Source organism: Globicephala melas, chromosome 8, assembly GCF_963455315.2.
Source record: "Globicephala melas chromosome 8, mGloMel1.2, whole genome shotgun sequence".
Lineage (NCBI taxonomy): Eukaryota > Metazoa > Chordata > Mammalia > Artiodactyla > Delphinidae > Globicephala > Globicephala melas.
Genome location: NC_083321.1, coordinates 6,974,881 through 6,982,963, shown reverse-complemented (window position 1 = coordinate 6,982,963; position 8,083 = coordinate 6,974,881).

Sequence of the window (8,083 nt, the reverse complement as noted above, 5' to 3'; positions counted from 1 at the left end):
ACCGGGGCACGAACCCGCGTCCCCTGCATCGGCAGGCGGACCCTCAACCACTGCGCCACCAGGGAAGCCCCCTAACCATGGTCTTTTAAAACAACACACAGTGGGGACTTCCCTGGCAGTCTAGTGGTTGAGACTTCCCCTTGCAATGCAGGGGGTGTGGGTTTGATCCCTGGTTGGGGAGCTGGGATCCCACATGCCTCGCGGCTGGGAAGCCAAAACATAAAACAGAGGCAATGTTGTAGTAAATTCAATAAAGACTTTTAAAATGGTCCACATCAAAAATAAATAAATAAATCTTGAAAAAATTAGTCAAACAACACACAGGGAATTCCCTGGTGGTCCAGTGATTAGGACTCCATGCTTTCACTGCCGAGGGCTGGGGTTCTGTCCCTGGTCAGGGAAGTAAGATCCCACAAGCCGTGCACTGTGGCCAAAAAAGTAAATAAATAAATAAAAATAAAACAACCCACATTCAGGATCTCACAGTTCTGGACGTCATAGTCTGAAATGAGTCTCCCTGGGCTGAGATCAAGGTGTCGGCAGGGCTGCATTCCTTCTGGAGGCTGAGGGGAGAATCCATTTCCTTTGCTCTTGGCCCCTTCCTCCATCTTCAAAGCCAGTCATGTAACCTAACATTCATAGGCTCCGGGGTTAGGACGCAGACATCTTGGGGGGCCTTTTTCTGTCCACCACGCCACCTTCTCTGCCCCAGGGACCCGGGGCCCAGTCTGGATGCCAGTGCCTCAGGGGACAGGCCAGAGAACCCAGGAGGTCTGGGGGTTTCTCCTGCCAGCTAGGCCCACCTGCTTTGTGCTCCAGGCAGCGATGCTTGCCTCTTCTCTGCCCAGCTCTGACAAGGCCTCCCTGCGCTGTGGCCTGGTTGTCAGGGGAGCAGGAGTGGCTGCCGGTCTGTGCGAAGGCTCAGCAGACTCAGGGACCCCTCCCAGGGCCATGGAGGAACTTCTGCTCCAGGCTGGCCTCTCTGTGGCTAGCTCCGCCCAGGCCTCCTCTCCAGGACCACCGCCCAGTCTCCCCCTAGTTCTACAGGTGTTCCATGGGCATAAATTCAGAACGTGTCTCTCCCACCCCACAGGTGCACACCATTTCAGTCACCAGAGGGCTCTCCTCCACAGAAGGGCCTTTGTGCTCTCCTGTGCCCACCAGGCCAGCAGAAGGAGAGAAGGGGGGCACTGCCCACCCAGATCACCTCACTGTGCTTGTCGTTCCCCTGCCCTGCCCCCTTCTCCTAGGCTCAGTTCAGCCTTCACTGCTCGTGGCGTGCCGGCCACGGCCACTGCTCCAGGTGCAGCTGGAGAGAGACCGGCCAACCCCCGGAAACCCTGCCTTGTGTCCTGGAGGGGGATATGCACACGCGAAGTTGGAGAGGCCTCTTGGTTCTCTGAGGGCCAGGGGCCCATGATCTCAATTCCATGCACCTGTGAGATGGCCAAAGTGGACAGGGGAGGGAGCCTCGCTGGGAACCAGATCCTGGTGGGCAAACTGGCTCTGCGTGGCCGGTAGGGCGTGTCCTGCAAGGTCCCCTGGGAGTCAGCTTCCTGGTCTGTGACGCGCTCTGACCCCCTCCCTTCCATGCAGGTGGGGTGTTTTCCCACTGCCTCCCCATGGACACCCCAAGGTCGGGCCCTGGTTTAGCCATCCCCACGAGGCAGCACTGGCCCAAATCCAGGCTCCGTCGATGCTCAGCAATGTGGACAGAACAGTGAGGGCAGCAGCATCAACTCTGGGCCTCTCTCCCCCACCCTCTGCACCCAGATACGGGCCTGCCTGGGGCTGAGTCACCTGGACTGAACGAAGTTCAAGCTTCAGGGCCTTTCTTTGGCAGGAGTCTCTTCCGAGTCCCTGGGAGGGCCTAGCAGTGTGTTCTATGGTTTTGTAAAATTTATGAAAAAACAGGAATTAAATAATTTTTTTTTTTTTTTGGCCACGCCGCGTGGCTTGTGGGATCTTAGTTCCCTGACCAGGGATTGAACCCGGGCGCCTGGCAGTGAAAGTGCTGAGCCCTAACCACTGGACTGCCAGGGAATTCCCTAAATAATAATTTTTTCTAAAGGGGGCCCCTAAAATTATTTAAGCTTCAGGCCATACAAGTCCTGGATTGGTCCCTACGCACCAGACACACTGGCTCCACTTGGTTCTAGAACACGCCCTGCAATCTCCCTGCTCTGGGCCTTTGCTCTCCAACTGCCTCCCCATCTTGGCTTCTCAGCACACACAGCCCATTCCCTTCACCCTGGCTTGTGAGACTGGACGGCTGTCCTCCCCTGGGAACAGACTGGTCACTCAGTCACCCTATTTATTGTTGTCTCCTCCATCCCTGCTGTGCAGCCTTCAGCGAGTTACATCACATTTCTGGGCCTCCATTCCCTCATCTCTACACCGGGGTGGCACTACCTACTTCTTCAGGCTAGTGGCGGAGGTATGATGCCTATCTAATGGTTTCTTCTCCCACCCCCGCAAGGGCAGAGTGCGGTGCTCTCACACATCTGCAAATGAGAGGCAGGCACCTGGTTTCCAGAGGCGGGGGAAGTGGTCCGCAGGGTCAGCAGCCCCTCCCACCGTGTGGGGCCACAGGTCAGCTCTCTGACCTCAGTTTCTTCATCTGTGAAATGGAGACAATCACCCGCTTTCCAAGGTTGTGGGCGACCTTGGGTGAGAGATGTGAAAGCATCTGCGGCCTGCATGGCTGCCTCTGTGTGAGATCCTGTCAAGTTCATTCAGTCACTGATCTCTTAAGACCCACCTCGCGCCAGGGCTCATTTTCATGCACCCTTCGTCCCCTCCTGCATGAGTTTCCTGGAGCTGCCATGACAAATCACCTCAAACTGGGGGCTGAAAACAAGACATTTATTGTCTCAGGTTCTGGAGGCTCCAAGTGCAAAACAAAGGCGTTGGCTGGCAGGGCCACGCTCCCTCTGGAAGCTGTAGGGGAACCTTCCTTCCTCGTTCCTTCCAAGCTCCGGGCGCTTGGCTGGCACTCTTTGGCCTCCCTTGGCTTTGCAGCTGCATAAATCCAATCTCTGCCTTCACCATCACATGGCTGCTCCCTGTGTGTCCGTCTTCATGCGGGGTGTGTCTGTCTTTTGGGGGTTGGGGGGTATCGTATTAGTTTGCTGGGCTGCTGTAATCAAGCACCACAGACCGCGTGAACAGAAATCTATTTTCTGTCTCTGGGGCTAGAAGTCCGAGATCAAGGTGTCGGCAGGGTTGATTCCTTCTGAGGCCTCTCTCCTTGGCTTGCAGATGGCCGTCTTCTCCCTGTGTCATCACATGGTCTTCCCTCTGTGTGTGTCTGTGTCGTCATCTCCTCTTCTTATAAGGATGCCAGTCGTGTTGGATCAGGGGCCCACCTTACTCCACTTTGTCTTAACTAATTACATCTGCAAGGACCCTATTTCCAGCTCAGGTCATAGTTTGAGGTCCTGAGGGTTAGGACTTCAACTTTTTTTTTTTTTTGGTGGGGAGGATACAATTCAATCTGAAATACCACCCTAATGGTTTATTGTCGTGGTCTTCTTTGGGGCTTTTGAGAAGCAGTAGTGGCCTACTCCAGCCAGCCTGGCACATACAGCCTGGCTCAGCCAGCACCTGGCTCCAGTGGCCCCCCAGACCAAAAGAGGCCCAGCCAAGGCCACCCATGGAGGTCGGGGCAGTGGGACAGGGTCTTCCCGGCCCCCAGACACCCCCTAACTTTTCAGGTAGCAGAGATCGCAAGGACAATCAACACAGGTAATCCCGTTGTCCCTTCTGAGGCTGGGGCATTTCTGGGTCATCCTCCACCACTTACAGCCTCTGGGACACTCCTGTAGGCCTTCCCATTTCTGGCCTCTCTGGGCTAGCTGGGTACAGGCAGCCCTGGCCACACTGCAGCTCACCAGGAGGCCAGCTCAGATCCAGCCACAGGAGGAGGGCTTCCTGCTTTGAGCTGCAGTGGCCCAGCAGCGTGCTGACACATGGAGAGATCCACAGGAGGCCAGAGGCCCCACTGGATTCAGAAAGGCTACAACTGGGCAAGCAAGGAAGCTTACATGCTCAGTCTGAAAAGATAAAGGCTCGAGAGACAAGACCATATAAAGCTGGGAAGGAGTGGGCTGGAGTGACCGTGCCAGGAAAGTCTGACACGTGTTAGTGAGTGACAAGGATTCTACATGCCCCTGCACAGGGAGTTGCAGAATGAATGACCAAGTTGCCCAAGAGGATGTCAGCTCAGAGTTCAGTCAGCTTTTCAGGGGACACTGGGGATGGGAACACAAAGGACCAGGAAATCAAGCCACTTTGCACATACATGATAGCCCTGATAGATAAGCCGGCCACACCCAACACAGGACAAAGGGGAACAGACAACAGATGGGGTGGCAGTCAGTGATCCGGGAAGGCTTCCTGGAGGAGGGGGCCTGAAAGGTTCAGTAGGATAGAGACAAGTGGAGCAAAGTGAGAGGGTAAGGGGGCAGGGCAGTGGAGCCAAGCAAAGCCTGGCTGTGACCTTGATGCTGATGGACACTGAAAGCTCTGAGCCAAGGAAGGACAGATTCTCACTGCTCAGAAGGATGCCTTAGAGCCACCTGGCCCTTTCTCCCTGCCCAAATCAGCCCATTTCAGAGAAGGCAGGCAGGCTACCCAACATCACCAGAACTGGGGTGTTGGGGCCGGGCCTGGGTCAGAAGTTCAGTTTTAGGCAGTAAGTCTGATGCCCCGTGGTCCCCTGCTTTTCTGGCCCCCACCAGTTGACAATTCCTGGCGGAGGGTGGGGGGGTGGTCTTTGGAGGGGAGTTGGCCGCGGTCACTGTCTGTAGGGTGCTGGTCCGGCTGTGGCCGGCAGGGGGCAGTTGAGCCCGCCCTTTCCTCCCGCTCAGTTGCAGAGGTGGAGCCGGCACTTCCTGTCCGGATCTACGCATCCTGGAACCCAGGGCAGAATCTGGGGTCCTTGGGTCTGGCGCTGCATGCCCACCCCCTCTCAGAGTGGGACCCCTGGCTCCTGACCGCTGCCACCTTCCTCTGGTCCATGATCGGGGGTCCTGGACCTCCAAGAGCACCAGAAAGAGGGTTTTCCCCCTGTGGTCCCCAGTTGGTGAAGGGACCCACATTTTCCAAAGATCAGGATGCATGTCCCAAAAACAGATTCTGCTTTGGAATTTTTTTTTGGTTTTTTGTGAAATGAAAATCGAGTCAAAATATTTAAAACAAGGGCTATATGGGGGAATCCGGGAAGTGGGGTGGGCACACCCTGGGGCTAGTCATCTATCTCCCTCCGGCTCCACCGCCTGCCCACAGGAGCTGACTGTCCCAAGCCCCTGCCCGCCAGGCGCCCCCCTTCCCAGCAGTCCCGCCCCTCTCTCAGCACCTCCTCCCCTCCCCCACCCATACTGAGTTCTTCAGCTGTTTTATTTTATTTTAAATTATTTATTTATTTATTTTTGGCTGCGGCTGCGTTGGGTCTTCATTGCTGCATGCGCATGGGCTTTCTCTAGTTGTGCAAGCAGGGGCTACTCTTCATTGCGGTGCGCGGGCTTCTTATTGCGGTGGCCTCTCTTGCTTGCAGAACACGGGCTCTAGGCACGCAGGCTTTAGTAGTTGTGGCACGTGGGCTCAGTAGTTGTGGCTCGCGGGCTCTAGAGCACAGGCTCAGTAGTCATGGCGCACGGGCTTAGTTGCTCCGTGACATGTGGGATCTTCCCGCACCAGGACTCAAACCCGTGTCCCCTGCATTGGCAGGCGGATTCTCAACCACTGCGCCACCAGGGAAGTCCTCTTCAGCTATTTTAAACTACTTGTCAAAGGTATAATTTGCAAGTGGGAGAATAATAATAGTCCCAGCTCTCCCCAGGACTTCTGTGTCCCCTGCCCATTTCACCGTTGCATTTGGGGGGTGGGCCATGACTGCTCACTCTCTGGGTCAGTAAGAGCACAGGCCTCCCTCAGATCATTAAGGTCAGCAGCCTCCAGGGGCAGATGGACCACTCGGAGGGGTTCGCTCTGCCCACAGAAGCCACGGCACCACACACACGTCTCTCGCGGATGCCACTCAGGCAGGCCAAGGGGAGTCAGAACAGAAAAGTCTCCTTCAGAGGTTTGAGGACAGTCTGAACAAGCAGCGCTCCAGTGGGATCACGTGGGGGAGAAACAGGCTCGGGCATGAAGACGTTTCCATCCACAGGGACGGAGCTGAAGCGGGCCCCCGCAGTGGGGGAGGCAGGCGGACCCAGGAGACAGAGTGTTTCCTGGGGGGCTGAGCAGCCCTAGGCGTGGGAGGTGGTGCGTGTCAGCACCACCTGGCTCCCGAGCCAGAGGAGCTGTTGCCAGGAATCCTGATGGGTAGGGCTTGGGGCGAGGCTGGCAAGATGGACACAGGCCAAAGGGTGGGGCCTACAAAAGCTGGGACTTGCTTAGTCTGCAACAGGGAGGCTGGCCGAGGAGGTCTGGGGGCCACTGGTGGGGCAACGCTTGTGGGACCAGCTCCCTCATTCCACAGGCCTTCCCGGGGCTGGGGGCGGGGGGCTGGGGAGTGAGGACACAAGCGCTGGGCATCGGGTGGGGGAGGGGGACAAGTGGGTCCGGTGCGCACTCGGCCAGGGGCTTCAGGACACAGGGAGGCGACCATGAGACAGTGAAGGTGCTGGCAAGAGAAGGGCAGTGTGAGCTCCAGGCAGGAGGCCAGCTGGGGCAAGGCTCAGGGACAAGGGGGGTGGGGTAGGAGGGCTGAGGCACCAAGGGCCTGATGCCCTTGAACGGAGCAGGGAGTCCCAAAGCTCAGATGCAGGAGACTGACACCATCAAAGTGACTTCCTGGAGGCGAGGCCCGAGGCCGAGGCCTGGCCCTAAGCACAGGGGGCTCGCGGTTGGAGCTGCAGCAGTGGCTAGGTAAGGGCTTCAGGAACCCAGAGCCCACAGGCCCTGCGACCCCCAGTGGAGGCATGGGTCACATGTGTGAGAAGCCCTCTCCTAACTTAGGATACCCTTGCTGCTTCTCCCCTCTCCTTTTGACATACATGGGCCCCAAAAATGAGAGCATGAAATGCAGGTGGGCTGGCCCACTTCCTCCTCTGCTTTATAAACCAGGGCCTGGGGAGTATCCACCCCCACGCCCTCTCCCTCGAGTGCCTCCTGCCAGCGTTGGCCCAGAGACGCTCCCCTGGCTCTTTAGCTGCGCCAGACCCTTCGTGTGAGCTGCTGGGTCCAGGCCACAGGGAGCAGCGCCTCCCCTTTCTCCTCCTCTCCAGACCTGGGAGTCCAGGGCTGGACAGGCCCCCAGATCTGGACCTGTCATGGAGTTTGTGGGCCTGCTGCTAACCTGAGAACTCATTTCCTTCCTTCAATCAGTCCAGAAACATCACAAGTATTTACTGAGAGCCTCACACTGGACAGTGACCTTTACTGTAATATTGATGATTGTTTGGTCAACACATTGATGGAGGTCTGCTCCATGCCAGGGCCATTTCATGGACCTGCTGGACACAGAGAACCGGGGGAGTACAAAACAGACAGAAACCCCTCACTTGAGGGGCTCAATGAGAAGGTGACCTCTGAGCAGAGGCCAGAAGGAGCTGAGGGAGGGCTGGGCCAGGAGGCCACTGGGTGAAGCACTTTCAGGCAGAACAGTATTCATCAGAATTATGAAGTGAGAACAACAAGGAAAGCACGCTGGGGAGGTTAAGGGCCTGCCAGGGTCATGCTGCAAGGTGGGGTGGGGGGACCGGGCCAGAGCCCAGGCTGAGGCCCTGCTTCCTGCCAAGGCTGGAGAGGCCAGTGGGCGCTGGGCGGGGAGTTCCTGTTTGTTGTTCCTGCTGGGCTGCTGTGAGGTGAGTCAGGGCAGGAAGGGCTCTCAGCCAGCACGCGGTGACTATGCAGTTCCTCACCCAGGCTCACCCAGGCCCTGAAACCAGGGGCCTCAGGGCTCAGAAGGAAAAGGCCCCAGACAAGAGTCTCCTGTGAGTGGAGAGCCCAGGGTGATCCAGGAGGCCACGGTTCTGGAACTGGACCTGTGGGGATGGCGGCAGGGCTCTGGCACATTCTCTAGCGGCAGCAGCAATACTGTCATCCTTCTACCCATCTTGAACCTCAAGTATCA